Source organism: Mustela erminea, chromosome 13 (assembly GCF_009829155.1).
Source record: "Mustela erminea isolate mMusErm1 chromosome 13, mMusErm1.Pri, whole genome shotgun sequence".
Lineage (NCBI taxonomy): Eukaryota > Metazoa > Chordata > Mammalia > Carnivora > Mustelidae > Mustela > Mustela erminea.
Window position 1 is genome coordinate 86,650,391 of NC_045626.1, and position 13,327 is coordinate 86,663,717.

General features: G+C 47.1%; 1 protein-coding gene and 1 long non-coding RNA gene across 10 annotated transcripts in view; one reads left to right on the forward strand and one right to left on the reverse strand.

Moving 5' to 3' along the window:
- The window catches only part of SBNO1 (strawberry notch homolog 1), a 56,322-nt gene extending 55,496 nt beyond the window's left edge, over positions 1-826 (reverse strand). For all 4 annotated transcript variants that reach the window (XM_032311454.1, XM_032311455.1, XM_032311456.1 and 1 more), the window contains exon 1: positions 609-826. The gene's annotated coding sequence lies outside the window, so the exon portion shown is untranslated. The remainder of the gene's footprint in view (positions 1-608) is intronic.
- Positions 827-875: 49 nt separating this feature from the next.
- Positions 876-12,430, forward strand: LOC116572415. 6 transcript variants are annotated; one of them, XR_004278303.1, is made up of 5 exons: positions 876-1,060; positions 1,765-1,954; positions 4,573-4,685; positions 10,965-11,073; positions 12,309-12,430. It is a non-coding gene; the product is annotated as an uncharacterized LOC116572415 (long non-coding RNA). The 6 variants fall into 6 exon arrangements; XR_004278304.1 differs by lacking the exon at positions 12,309-12,430 and adding an exon at positions 12,149-12,191 and having other exon boundaries at positions 876-1,039; XR_004278306.1 differs by lacking the exon at positions 12,309-12,430 and adding an exon at positions 11,455-11,604 and having other exon boundaries at positions 876-1,039.
- Positions 12,431-13,327: the final 897 nt, after the last annotated feature.

The window sequence follows — 13,327 nt, forward strand, 5'->3', positions numbered from 1 at the left end:
ATCACCCGGTGAGGCTTGAAGGTGGCCCCCACGTGTCCCACGTACTGCCTCGACGCCCTGAGAGCGAGGTAATCAGAAAACTGCAGGTGTGGGGTTCCGATTTAGGGTGCCCCTATCTCCTCCCGCACTCGCCTCAAACCAGGAGCAACCCTCAGACAGGAGGACTTTTGAAGGATTGCGGAGCTCACTTTCCTGCGGGTCCGGGACCTCGCATCCCTGAGCGGAGCAAGGAAAGCAAGGAGGGCGACCCAAGTGGAGCCGAAGCCGGTGCCCGCAGATCCTGCCTCCGCGACCAAACCGGGTGCCTCTGGCCCGGGACAGCGGGGGCCCCCGAGGCCCGAGAGCCCCCACGCGCGGCGAGCGCAGGGCCCGGCGCTGACGGGCGGAGGAAGCGAGCGCGGCGGGGCCGGCGCCGGGACCTTGCCCCCGAGAGCCCTGGGGCGCGCAGCTGAGGGGGCGGCGATGGGCGGGGGAGGCCCCAAGTCGGGGTGAGGTGGCTGCCCCCCCCAGCCCGGCCCCACACGGCCCCCTGAGGAGGGTGGGAGTGGGAGGCTGGCTGTCCGGGAGGAGGAGTGTGGAAGCAGAAGAGGGGTAAGAGGAGGACTTACTTTCCCCGCGGGATCCGACGCCGGAAGAGCTCCTACCGGGTGGCGAGAGCTTGAAGAACTAGAGGCGACTGGAGCGGAGGCGGCGGTGGCGGCGGCAGCAGCGGCGTCCGGCTCTGCCTACCTCCCCGCCGCCATCTTGACGCCCCTCCCCCCAGCCCCCCCGCCCCGCCGGAGGGGAGGGGGTGGGGCGACGGATGAGGCGCCGCGCGCACGCAGCGCGCGCCGCACGCCCCACGTGACTTCCTTCCTCCTCCTCCCCCCCACCCCGCTCCCCAGCGCCCCCCTCCGCCCCGCCTCCCTCCTAGGTGAAGGAAGATGATTCCCCCCCCCATCTTGACCGCCCCCTGCCTTCGCTGCCAAGCACGGACTCCGCCTGCTCCAGCCGACCCGGTACCAGTGGTTGGATCCAAGAGAATTCCGGAACCCAAACGGTCCATTACCGCGGCTCCGGGGTGGGCGAGGGGTGAGGGGGCCGGGTTTCCGAGAAGGGGGAGGGGGGAAGGCGAAGGCCTCCTAGAAGTGTCACGTGTCTACTGCTTCCGCCGGGGCTCGAAAGACCTCGCGAGAATTCCGTTCCCCCTCCCTTTCTGCCCCGCGGGCTGTCGGGAGGAAGGTCTGCTCTCTGAGTTGCCACGAGGAGGTCAGCCGGTGGTTCGGGCGCATGCGTCCTACACCTGCTTTCAAAGTCGGGCTAGGAGGGGCCCAAAGCTATTTTGAAAACCTTTTTGCTGTGTCTCCGGCCCAGGAAGTTACCGAGTGGCGTCTGTGTTGCTTTGGAAAGCTCTTCATTACATAGTCCTAGAAAAAAAAAAAATCGCGTATTCATTGCTTGTTAGGCTTGCTGAAAGCACTTTATTGGATATAAAACCGCAGTATAACTCGGAGCCCCTCTGTTGGGCCACTGCCATTATCATACTCTAAGGGGTGTGACCAGAGTCAGCCCCACTGCTTTTTTTCGGAACGAACTATTGCTCTCAATTAATGATTGCTGCAGAGTAGGTCTGTCGCTACCATCGTTGGCTCCCCTCATTTCTCCACCTCCTCCTCCTTTTTTCCTTTTCTTCTTCTTCTTAATGACCTAACAGAATAAACAAATTAACTTCTGGGTAACCCTTTTGTAAAGTCATTCTGAATGCTGTTTGACTCCGTTGCTTAGGTAATAGGCACGCTTGGGTGATTCTTGCCCCCTACTGGTGGCGCGTCCCACTGGCCTTGAGCTGAAAGAAACACTTGGAGTTGAAGGTGTGAGCTCTTCAAGAGAACCTTAGAGGGAAAACGGGGAGGGAAAAAAAAATAGTCGTGTTAAGAAGATTGTGAACCTTCCAACTCGGCCTCTGTATACATAAGTATGTATTAAGTATATATGTACACATAAATGAACATTTTAAGTTGCCGACTAATCACTTTACTTCCATTATCTCATTTCATCCTTACATACCAAAAAAACCTGGTAAAAGAAAAAAATGATAAAATTAGTCCCATAAGAACAATGCCTTCATCTGTCTTGCTCACTGCTAGCCACTAGACCACTTTCTGGTCTATTGTCAGCAAACAAGCTATTACAAATCTGTCCATTATGGGAGGAGAAGGAACTAAGGAAGGATGCAGAAGGAAAAAGGCTTTTTTTAAAACATTGTAGTTCATGCATTAGTGTCTTCCAAGATTGGTTGGTACAGTTCAGTTTCGATCGGACTCTCAAACTCTCTCTGCATGCTAGGACTACGTAGGTACCAGATTCGAACAGTGTAGGTCTGACCTAAAAACTCCCACCCTTAGAGCTACTTTCCCAGCATCCAGGCTAGATCTTTGCTTCCATCTCTGCATAATCTCCTTATCTGGGACCCAAGGAAAAGATGGTGTTTTGGGAGATACATGCAGTATAACTGTGTATATGCAAGCTAATGTCATATACAAGGTTATTCCTTGCAGGATCATTTGTAGAATCAAAAGATGAGAAACAACCTAAATGTCTTTGAAGAAAGGACTGGTTAACTAAGCTATGGTACTTTGCTATAGTGAAAGAGATGTTCAAGAGAATGAAGCGCTTCTGTCTATGAGAACAGGTAGTAACATATTTTGTGCATGTACACACATAGATTGTGTGTACACATATCTCAGAAAGGCAACAGGAGTAGTAGTTGTTATCAGGTGATGGGAATCAAACTACAGGGGATCAGAAGCAGGAGGAAGACTTACTGAGTACACCCACACCAGAGATGCTATTGGAAGCAGAAGATTCCAGTAAAATAAATAAATAAATAACAATTCCGGGTTAAACATCGAATTGGCTGTTACTGCTGCCCTTTACACTCCATTCAACAAGTATTTATAGAGCCTTTGCTATGCACCAGGTACTATGTTAGAGATGAGGGGCACAAGTTTAAGAAAATCAAATGAAGGGAGAGACAGGAACTGTCCTTGCCCGTAATGTCCTTCCAGTCTAGTGGGCCTCAATCCAAAAATTACACAAACTGTAAACTTGTAGAGGCACCTGGGTGGCTCAGTCTGTTAAGCGTCTACCTTCAGCTCAGATCATGATCTCGGTCCTGGCATTGAGCCCCACATCGGGCTCCCTGCTCCTCAGGGGGCCTGCTTCTCCCTCTCCCTCTGCCCTTCTCCCTGCTCATGTTCTCTCTCTCAGATAAGTAAAATCTTTAAAAAATGTAAACTTGTAACTGTGACATTGCTGCAAGGAAGCTAACAGCCTATTACAGAGGAATTTGACCTCATTAGGGAATTCAAAAAAGATTTCTTTGAGGAAGTGATAACTGGGCAGAGATTTGAAAAGTAGGTATCATGTAGGCAAAGAGAAGAGGGAACTGCCTTTCAAGAAGAAGAAACAGCCTATGCAAATGTCCTGAAACAGGTGGGAGCCAAGCAAGTGGGGACAGTAACTCGGCAAGGGTATTGACTGTTAAGACATTGTCTCTTGAGGCGCTTGGGTGGCTCAGTTGGCGACTGCCTTCGGCTCAGGTCATGATCCCTGAGTCCCGGATCGGGCTTCCGGCTCCTCGGGGAGTCCGCTTCTCCCTCTGACCTCCTCCTCTCTTCTGCGTGCGCGCGCGCGCTCTCTCTCTCTCTCTCTCTTTCTCTCTCAAATAAATAAAAAAATAATAATTAAAAAAAAAAAAACATTGTCTCTTGGCTCCAAACCCAAGCTTCCACACTCTGCAAAACTACATTTCTGCTTTGCCGGCTGTTTCAGCCTTTGCTTCTGGAATGAGTGCTGGAGGGAGACGACAAGGCTGGAGGATGAGGGAGTTTGCTGTGAACGTCATCCCAGCAATGTGTCTTCACCCCGGCAGCAGCTCTACTTGCTTCTCCTGCAGAGCTAGCCTAATCAAACCCTCCACTCCGACAGGAGGACCAGCAGGAACCTCCTCAGGGTCATCCTGTAAGGTCAGAGACACGAGCGCCAGCTAAGCATAGCCCCCGGCTTGGAGTTGAGGTTTCAGCAACATGGGGCCCGTCTGTTACGTTTCTTAGTGACACCAACCCCTTTCCTTTGTCCCCTCGGGCTGCGTGGTGAGAGAAGTTCCTGCACTTGCTACCTCTATGATGCTTTGAAGTTCTCTTTTCAACCTTTCAAGTTACCTAGTTAATCAGTTTAGACCTACTTGACAATTTTTTCAAATGTTTTATTTATTTATTTGGAGGGGGCGGCAGAAGGAGAGAGAAAGAGCATCTCGATCAGACTCCCCACTGAGCACAGAGCCCAATGTGGGGCTCCATCTCATGACCCTGAGATCACAACCGAAGCCAAAATCAAGAGTTGGATGCTTGAGCCACCCAGGCGTCCCCTTACATTAATTTATCTGTGCTGAAAACCTGGTGTAGTTTCTGCCTCCTGTGTGAACTTTGATTGACATAGCAAGTAACAAGGAATTATCAGTAGGATTATAAAAATAGATGAAGGCCATTCTCAAAGAGCCTTTTGTAACTGAGTTTGGACTTTATTCTGTAGGCTCCAGGGAACTCAGAGGCCTGCTATGCACAGAGCTGCTCTGGTTGGATGTGCATTCTAGAAGGATCACTCTGGAAGCTATGTAGCAGATGGACCTAAGAACTGGACTGCAGGTATGAGGAAAAGACAGATTAAAAGAAGATAACAGAAACCGAAATGGAGCAAAATTGTCGAGCAAAAGAAGAGGGCCAGGTTCAAGAAATATTTAGGAGGAAAAGCCAGCAACGTGTAGGGGCTGGTTGGATGGGGGTTGTGGGGAGGGAGGAGTCTTGAATGAAGCCTCAGTTTCTCCCTTGGATACTTAGGTAGGTAATAGTGCTATACCTGAAACTGTGACTTTAGGAAGGCAAACAGATGTGAAGAGGAAGATAATGAGTTTAGCTTTAGGTAATGTGGAAAGTTTTGTTTATCTATTGATCCCCAAACCTGATCACTTTTAACACAACCACCATTTTGTTATTTCTCATGATTCTGTAAGCTGGGCTGGGCTCAGCTGGACAGTTCTGCTGGTCTTGCTAAGAGTCACTTGTGTGACTATAACTATGTGTGCTCAGCTTGGATGCTGGGACAGCTGTATTTCTCTCCATGTGGTCTGTCGAATTGCCTCATGGTTCTTACCTGGTGGCTTTAGGGTCCCAAGAACCCAAAAGCAGAAGCTTCTAACCTCTCTTGAATTTTAGCCTTGCAACTGACACAGTGATGTTTCTACCACATTCCTTCAATTAACAAGGCCGCACAAGACTCAGGGAAAGACAACACAAGAGTGTAAATGGAAGGGGTGCACCTGCCTGGCTCAGGTCAGTAGATCACACAATTCCTGATCTTGGAGTTGGGAGTTCAAGCCCAATGTTGGATATAGAGAATCCTTAAAATAAAATGATCTTTAAGTAAGAGAAAAAAAAAAAAAAGAGTAGGGGCTCCTGGGTGGCTCAGTTAAGTGTCTGACTCTTGATCTCAGCTCAGGTCTTGATCTCAGGAGTTCAAACCCCATGCTGGGCTCCACACTGAGCATGGAGCCTACTTAAAAAAAAAAAAAAAAAAAAAAAAGTATGACTGGTTGAGAGGCATTGCTCTTTTTTTTTTTTCTTTTAAGATTTTATTTACTTATTAGAGAGAGACACAGCGAGAGAAGGAACACAAGCAGAGGGGAGAGGGAGAAGCAGGGAGCCCGATGTGGGGCTCGATTCCAGGACCCTAGGATCATGACCTGCGCTGAAGGCAGCCACTTAACAACTGAGCCACCCAGACGTTCATTAGAGGCCGTGAAAGTAAACCTATCATGAGAAATTTTATGGGGCCAATGGGACATCCAAGTGGAGATGTCTAGCAAGCCGTTGGGAGTCTACTGCTTGAGGATCTAGACAGGGATTAAAACATGAGAGAGGACAAAATTAGAATGCAGAGAGAAAAGCAGGGGGCCAAGGGCAGGACCATAAGGTTGTATATCTAAGAGGTGAGCACTCAGTGAGCCTGATAAAGGTCAGTCTGATATCATGGATGCCAAGGAAGTAGAGTTTCAAGGACTAAGTGGCCCACCATGTCTAATGCAGCAGACAGCAACAGAATGTGACCAGACCATCTATTGGATTTCTCACAATGGCAGACATCATAGTGGACAGAGTTTTTTGTTTTTTTTTTCCTTTTCCGAGACCACTACTTTTTTTTTTTTTTTTTTTTTTTTTTAGCTGTTTTATATTCATAGCAAATTTAAGGGGCAGTTTGGACGCCTGGGTGGCTCAGTCGGTTAAGGCGCTACCTCCAGCTCAGATCATGATCCAGAGTCCTGGGATGGAGCCCCGCATCGGGCTCCTTGCTCAGTGGGGAGCCTGCTTCTCTCTCTGCCTCTGCCTGCTACTCTGCCTGCTTGTGCACACTCTCTTTTTCTCTGACAAATAAATAAATAAATAAAATCTTTAAAAAAAAAAATTAAGGGGCAGGTACGAGACTTCCCATATACCCCCAACTCCCACACATGCACAACCTCCCCGATTATCAGTATCCCCCACTGAAATGCTACATTTGTTGCAGTTGTTCTAGACCCACCTTGATACATTATCATCACCCAAAGTCCAGAGTTTTGCCTTAAGGTTCACTCTTGGTGGTGTATGATGTATGGGTTTGGACAAATGCATTAATGTCATGTATCTATCATTATAGCATCACTATCCTAAAAATCTAATGTGCTCTGGAACATGTTTTCAACTACTCAAAATCCATGTCTCCTTCAGATAGTGGCACCTTAATTTGATCTCTCGCTCTCAAAGTCCATGTGGTTTGGAAAGCGCTAATCATCTCCCATACACAGTCCCCAGGGTGGAGCATTTCATTCAGGTCTGCCCAGTTGGAATGCTGGATGCACATCCGGGCCCCATCGATAGATTCAGTGCCAAGCCAATGAGTTACAGTTTCAGAACTTTATATTGAAAGTAGCAGGAGAAAAAGGTGCCTGGCTGGCTCAGTCAATAGAGCATGTGACTCTGGATCTTGGGGTCATGAGTTCAACCCCCATAAGACATCAACTGAAAGTAGTAGGAAAAAGACTGCCTCATCACTGGTGTTGCTAAGAGCAACAAGGGAAGTGGGGACAGAGGCCTTGTGGAATGGGAGACCACTCTGTGAGGCCGACCTAGAAAGTAGTAGAGCAAAGAAGTGGATAGTGAGGGGGAAAGAGAGACTAAATCCAAATGACATTCTTTGACTCACCTAGATCCCAACAGGCCTGAGGTTACCCCTACCCTTGAACTTTTCTGTTAGGAGCGATAAGAGACATCTTCATTTCCTTGAGCCAGGTTGGGCTGGGTCTCTTTAACTTGCAATCTAAAACAATCTTGACCAAAGAGATACTAATTAAAAATGGAGAAGTTGCAATGTTGAAACATGTATTTAAACTAATTTTTTTAAAAGTTTTCACTGGCCTCATTATCAGACTTTTTAGAGTACAGACTGATAGGGACTCAAACTGTCCCAAGAGAGTGTGGACATTTTTTTTTTAAAGATTCTATTTATTTGACAGACAGAGATCACAATCAGGCAGAGAGGCAGGCAGAGAGAGAGGAGGAAGCAGGCTCCCTGCTGAGCAGAGAGCCCGATGTGGGGCTCGATCCCAGAACCCTGGGATCATGACCTGAGCCGAAGGCAGAGGCTTCAACCCACTGAGCCACCCAGGCGCCCCGAGTGTGGACATTTTTAATCTCCACAGAGTATCTCTGTAGGAAAGGGAAAACAGAATGGAAGAATGGCAGAGAGATGAAAGCAAAGACTTCAGGCATAGGCCCTCAGGCCCAAGCAACAAGGGTTGAGGAGTTTCTTGCCTTTAAACACATCAGGTATGCAAGAATCATGACTTGTTTCTTAATACGGATTTTTAGAACTTTCTGGCAACTCTTCACACACAAAAAGTGTTTAGTTATTATTTGTTTGGATCATTGCTATAACCTGTCTCTACCTTCTCTAAGGTATTATGGTGGCACACGCATAGAATAGTGATGGGACGGAAGAATGAGATTGAGGAGAAGAGGTTCTCTTTAAAGTTTTCACCCTGTGTATTAACTGAAAATCATACTTTTTTACTTTTTTTTAAAAGATTTTATTTATTTATTAGAGAGCAAGTGTGTGTAGGAGTGGAGAGGAGGGGCAGAGGGAGAGAAAAAAGCAGACTTCCCACTGAGCAGACTTCCCACTGTGACCTTGGATACAGGGCCTTTACAGATCAAATCAAGTTAACATGAAATCATGGGTATGACCACTAATCAAACGTGACCGTGTCCTTATAGAAGGGAAATTAGGAAACACGTGGAGACAGGGAGGATGCCATGTGGAGATGAAGGCAGAAGTCAGGGTGATGCTTCTACAAGCCAAGAAACGCCTAAGTTTGTCAGCATACCACCAGAAACTAGGGGAGAGTCATGGGAACAGACTCTTCCCGACAGCCCTCCAGGGGAGCCAGCCCTGCCCACACTTTGGGATTTGGACGTCCAGCCTCTAGAACTCTGAGGCAATGACGTTTTGTTGTTTAAGCCACTCAGTTTGTGGTGCTCCATTACAGCAGCCCTAGGAAACTATTCCAACCATTACGTACATCTCTCAGAAAGAAAATGATGTCTCTTCACCCCTTCAAATGCACAAATTGGTCTGGTTTTTGTTGTTGTTGTTGTTTTTGTTTTTTAAAAAATAAGGGGCACGTGGGTGGCTCAGTGGGTTAAGCCTCTGCCTTCGGCTCAGGTCATGGTCTCAGGATCCTGGGATGGAGCCCCACATCAGGCTCTCTGCTCAGCAGGGAGCCTGTTTCCCCCACCCCCAGCCTGCCTCTCTGCCTACTTGTGATTTCTGTCCATCAAATAAATAAATAAAATCTTAAAAAAAAAAAAACAGAATTAAAGGCCATGCAGAAAACAATTTAAAAATCACATTGTAAATTGAACAGTTTGATCTGTGCTCTTAAACCATCTTTAAGCTGACTTTTCAAACAAACACCCTTACCGATCGATACATACATTCTCCATTTGCTTTTTCAATAAAATGATAGCCTCTAAAGAATTCCCAATCAACTGAAGAACTGGTTTATATTACCTTTTTTAAAAAAAAAAATATTTTATTTACTTATTTAACAGAGAAAGAGAGATCACAAGTAGGTGGAGAGGGAGAGGAGGAAGCAGGCTCCCCACTATGCAGAGATCCCGAGCAGGGCTTGATACAAGGACCCTGAGATCATGACCCGAGCCAAAGGTAGAGATTCAACCCACTGAGCCACCCAGGTGCCCAAGCACCTGAGTCTTGATTTCAGCTCAGGTCTAGAGCTCAGGGTCATGAGTTCAAGCACCATGTTGGGCTCCAACGCTGGCCATGGAGCCCACTTTAAAAAAAAGGGGTTGGCACCTGGGTGGCTTAGTCAGTTAGGCATCTTCCTTTGGCTCAGGTCCTGATCTTAGGGTCCTGGGATCCAGCCCCATGTCGGGCTCCCTGCTCAGTAAGGGGTCTGCTTCTCCCTCACCCTCTGCCCTTTCTCCCTGCTTGTGTTCTCTCTCTCTCTCAAATAAATAAATAAAATCTTAAAAAAAAAAAAAGTGTGGGATGGAAAAAAGACACACCTACTTAACAGATGAGAAAAAAGACTCAAGCAAAGAAGATATTGGTTCTGTATCATCTGATACCAAAGTTTATGCTGTCAGCATCATTTTTGCGTAGTCTCTCCATGCTCAGTCACCAGGGGCCTGACCACAGAGTCCTCTCTTAAGATGCTAACTTAACAGACAAGTTTTGGCTTCCCTCTGAGGACACCAAGAAAAGAATGGGGATAGAGAAGAAAGTGTTAATAGCCCAAATTACAGCAATTCCCTTAGATGCAATTTTGTAACTTTATTTTAGTCACTGCTAAATGGCTACCATCTCCCAACTCCTACATCTCCATATGCTTTATACTCATTCTCTCATTTAACCCTAACACTGAGCCTCTCAGGTAAAGAGTATTGTTTTACTGTCACTTGCTTCAGTTCCAATTATAATACATACATTATATGTACATATTACACATTAATGTATGTATATATGTATATAGAGAGGGAAGATTTATATATTTATATATGTGTAGCCATCTATGCTTATATGTATATTTATATGTATATATAGATACACACATACATATAATAGAAAAAATACATACGTGTGTTTGTATATTATGTGTTTCACAGAAGAGTGAGATGGATTTAGTAGATCACATTGGCCACCAGCTAAGGAATTTTAGGACACACATGCCCCATTTGATAGAACCTTACAAGAACTGATGCTAACATGAAATATTTAACAATAGCAAAAGCCTGGAGGAAATACGAATGCAAAAATAACACTAGAGTAAGGAAAGTAATCTTAGCACTGGTGTGATTTCACCCACATGATGTAGCCGTCTTAGGAAAGTGGGGACCATTAAGCAAACATTCCAGAAACATGTGACATTATTCCAAGATTCGAAGCCTCAAAATAGATGATTGTAATTTATGTAACTATTTGCAGTGATTAACTGTTCAGATTCACCATCTGACTGATAGATTCACCATCATCTATCCTTCGCTTAAAACCATTCAGTGACTTCCCATTAGACTTGGAATAAAAGTCTGAGTCCTCACCATGACTTTCGTGGTGGGTCAGGCTCTGGGAAAACAGGAAATTCATGGAAGAGGTGGTGGGAACACTAAGTGAACCACAGGAAGTAGCTCCCACCTTGATGGAGAACAAGATAGGGAGAGTAGATCTAGAAGAATCAGAAGAGCCTGTAAGAATCTGGAGGCTGCACGAAATGCCACCGTGAGAAGCAGCATTGTCATTACGTAGGTGACCATGATGAGAACTGCAAGCAAACAGGCATGAGTAACTCCCTTTTCCCTCCCCCTGCCTTCCAGATTCCCCGGATCCTCTCCTGGTGACAAAACCTAACCCTAGCTGACAAAGGAGCAATATGGTTTGCAGCCCCAGCGTTGCGGAACAGGATAGGGAAAACTGGATTTGGAGGTGAGAGGCCAGCCCAGCCTTCAAGGGCCTCTGTGATCTAGCACCAGCCTCTGTCAACAGCCTGATTCCTTCCATTCTCCCCACCATGTGCTCAATTCCAGTCACACTGGGTGTCTTTTTTTCTTTCCCAAGCACACTAAGCTCATTCCCGCCTCCAGACATTCACACATGCTATTCCCTTTCCCCAGAAGTACCTTTTCCCTTGGGTCATATTCATTTAGGGTATAACTTAAAGCCACCAACGAAAGAGGATTTCTCTGACTTCATCAAATCTACAAAAGCAACCCTCTCCCCACTCACGTTCCATAAAATTCCCCCATTTTCATTTTACTCATAGCATTAATCACTATTTAAGATTATCCTTTTTTTTTTTTTTTTAAGATTTTATTTTTAAGTAATCTCCACACCCAGCATGGGGCTCAAACTCACAACTCGGAGATCAAAGAGTTGAACACTCAAGGGACGCCTGGATGGCTCAGCGGGTTAAAGCCCCTGCGTTTGGCTCAGGTCATGATCCTCTGCCTTTGGCTCAGGTCATGATCCCGGTGTCCTGGGATGGAGCCCCGCATGGGGCTCTCTGCTCAGTGGGGAGCCTGCTTCCTCCTCTCTCTCTCTCTGCCTGCCTTTCTGCCTACTTGTGATGTCTCTCTCTGTAAAATAAGTAAATAAAATCTTAAAAAAAAAAAAAAAGTTGTACACTCTAGGGCGCCTGGGTGGCTCAGTCGTTAGGCATCTACCTTTGGATCAGGTCATGATCCCAGGGTCCTGGGGTGGTGTCCCACGTCAGGTTTCCTGCTCAGCAGGGAGTCTGCTTCTCCCTCTCCCACTCCCCTTACTTGTGTTTCCTCTCTCGCTGACTCTCCCTGTCAATTATATAAATATAATTTTAAAAAATTAATTAATTTTGAAAAAGTGGCTTCTTGTTTGTTTCTTCCCTAAAAATATGGGGGAGGATTTGTATCTTATTCATCACTGTATCTTTGGGGTACCAAATGGTGCCAGGTATACAATTTACTAACTATAGAATAAATGCATTTTTAAAACGTTTTAACGATTTTATTTATTTATTTAACAGAGAGAGCACAAACAAGGGGAACAGGAGAGGCAGGCTTCCAGCTGAGCAGGGAGCCCAATGTGGAACAGGATCCCAGGACCCTAGGATCATGACCTGAGCTGAAGGCAGAAGCTTAACAGACTGAGCCACCCAGACGTCCCTGAATTCTCATTCTGCTTAGGTCATCATCTCAGGGTCCTGAGGTAGAGCCCTGCCTCAGGCCCTATGCTTCGCTGGAATCTGCCTGAGGTTCTTCACCCCCTTCACAGACTCCTTCCCATGCCTCTAATAAATAAATAAAATCTTAAAAAAAAAAAAAAAAGTGTCACTCTTTACTTTTCCCAGTGCTTTCACATACTTCACCTTATTTAGCTTTCCTTCATTTTTTGGTGCAATGGTAGGGTCCTTGGGCAATGGTGAGGACACCAAAACCTTCTTGGGGACCAAAGGGAGACTAGTGGATGAGTGACCTCTGCCGACATCTCCAGGAGGGGCCCCCAGAGAAGAGCCGTAGCGAGACACCTTCCCTGTGTTCAAAGCAAAGACTATCCAGGACATAGGTGTTTCTCTGGGGACCTACTCGGAGGGTCCCCCCAGTGGGGCACTGGCCGGGGTGGTTTCCCTGGGTTTAAGGTAGCCATCTAGTGGGCTCGAGTCTCCAGACTGATCCAGACCCTGCAATTAAACTGCTGGGTGATCCTGGGCAGCAAGTAAGTTACCTGGTCCCCCTGGTCCCCTTTCTCCATCTGCAAAATGGGTAGGTAACATGGGCTGGGATTTCTGAGGTTCTGGGAGGTTCATCCTCTGACCCATTCGGTTAGGACAAGCTGGGCCGGCGAGTTTTGACTACTGGAGACTCAGCAAACCTTTCAAACTTAGGAATGAATGAATTAAACAGCTGGAGGAGTCAAAGGGCTGGAGACGCCAAACTGCTGGGAGAACTAAGGTTTGCAGGTCATGAGGGGAGGGCAAGGGGTCAGACGTCGGGTTCCGGTCAAACCCAAGAAGAACCGGAAGTCCCAGATCCGGTCCGCTCAGAGCCAGGGCCTCCAGCCGCGTGACTAAACCTCCCGAGGCGGAGCTTCGGCACCGGGAGAGGGCGGGGTCTGGGGCCTCCCAATGGTAGCGCGGGTGTCCTCCCACCTCAGCCAATCAGCGCAGGGAGACGGCAAAATTTAAACCCCCTCCCACCTCCTCCGC